At 42.4% G+C, this 1,744-nt stretch overlaps 1 pseudogene; it reads left to right on the forward strand.

The window, feature by feature from the left end:
• Positions 1-525: 525 nt before the first annotated feature.
• LOC150095946 (U2 spliceosomal RNA) lies at positions 526-751 on the forward strand (annotated as a pseudogene).
• Positions 752-1,744: the final 993 nt, after the last annotated feature.

A 1,744-nucleotide genomic window follows, 5' to 3' on the forward strand; every position in this document is an offset into this window, starting at 1 on the left:
TGTATGTCGGTCTGTGTGTATGAATGAGTGTGTGTATTTTTGTATAGGTGTGTGTGTGTGTGTGTATATGTTGAATTAGTAATTGAGTAAAAGACAACCAAGTTTTAGAAATTAATATTAGCTCGTTAACCCTGATCACCGTGCACTCTGCGGGCAAACCCTAATAAGTTAAAATGGGGTAAACTGTACAGCGAACAGAAACTAGACAAGGGACTGGCACTTTTTGCTAGTTAGACCCTCAACCCAAGTAATGATTAGAAACCCACCCCTCCCACCCACTTCAAGACTAGTTTTTTCAGCTTTCCTATCAGTCTTCTACCTTCAGACCATAAGTTTCAACAGGATTCCCAGGCCTGCAAAGTCTATAAATCCCCTCGGCTGACACAATATCCAGAGCAGACAAAGACAGAACAGGCCAATGGGAATTTCATAGATTCAAAGTGGTAATTTACAAAAGGAATAAGGTATAGTTAAATAAGTGGAAGTGGAGGCTAAAACTTTGATAACTGTACTTTATCAATGAGTATATCTTCCATCATCCTTGGCGGAGTTATGCCCTGGTCATGGAAGATTTAACAGTCAAGGTACTCAAACAAAATCTGTTCTTATCAGCTTAATATCTGATACGGGTCCCATCGGGGCCCAAGATATTAAACTGATTTTTGGAAGTTGGCGAAGTGCTTGGAGCTTGCTCCACCTCTGCCATGAGTTACCCTGGTATTGCACTAACTCCAGGGTCAGCTCATCATGCTAAAATACTAAAAGCAATTCAAGAAGGGCTGCTATTGCATCACCACCTCTACAGATCAGAGCAACGAAAGAAGCCGCAGGCTTCCGTGCAGGGGAGCATTAGGTTCTGGGTCGAGCCCGCTTCCTCCAACATGAAGGGCTGCTTCCCAATACACACCACAAAAGTGCACACATCAGCTGAACGTATAAGGTTGGGGGTTGCTCCACCTCCGCACCACTTGCAGGACTCGTCTCGCTAACACACACTAATGAACGAAAGCAATCGAAGGGAAGGAACGCTTTTTTAATAATTACTTGAGTTAGGACCCGGGTCAAGACTGCTTGCTCCACCGTTGCTGCAATTCGCCCTGCTATTGCACCACCAACTCAACTAAAGAAACCAACCTCTAAAAAAAAAAAAAACACAAGTTCAGTCAAGTCACTTGCTTCTTGGGGTGGGTGTGGGGGGGAAAAGAGGGCTTCTAGTAGTTGGTGTTCTAATAACCACCACCTCTAAATTGTACATGTTTTTGGTCATAAAGTGTTACAAAATAAAGACTTATTGTTACATAGACCATATATTTATAACGTACTTAAGCTCTTACAAATTGCCTACTGGTTTCGCTAGTAATTGACTAGCTTTCTCAAGGCTTGCATAGTGCAAAAAAGGTTTAAAAATACAAAGAACCGTTAGTACCTGTTAGGTAGCTAGGGTGACACGTTCGCGTGACATAACTACTCAGCATCATGAACACGCGTTACATGCAAACGCGTAATATGATTATTTGCGTACTGTAGCTCTGTTGAACTGAGGGAGTTAATTAGATTTTTCCAGGTATCGTTCAGAATGGCCCCTTGATTTCTGTTTAGGTTACTTCCCAGTTACGTAGTACAACTGCCGCTTCTTTAAATACTCAATGTCTGTAATCCTCATCTACGTAGGGCATGGAGCTGTTATTCCAGTCTATAGTGTGGTTCGAAGTTGAAAAGTGATGTGCCAATCCTGAGGTGATCG

Source organism: Typopeltis vanoorti, chromosome 19, assembly GCF_054136105.1.
Source record: "Typopeltis vanoorti isolate ZY-2024b chromosome 19, IOZ_Tvanoo_1.0, whole genome shotgun sequence".
Classification (NCBI taxonomy): domain Eukaryota; kingdom Metazoa; phylum Arthropoda; class Arachnida; order Uropygi; family Thelyphonidae; genus Typopeltis; species Typopeltis vanoorti.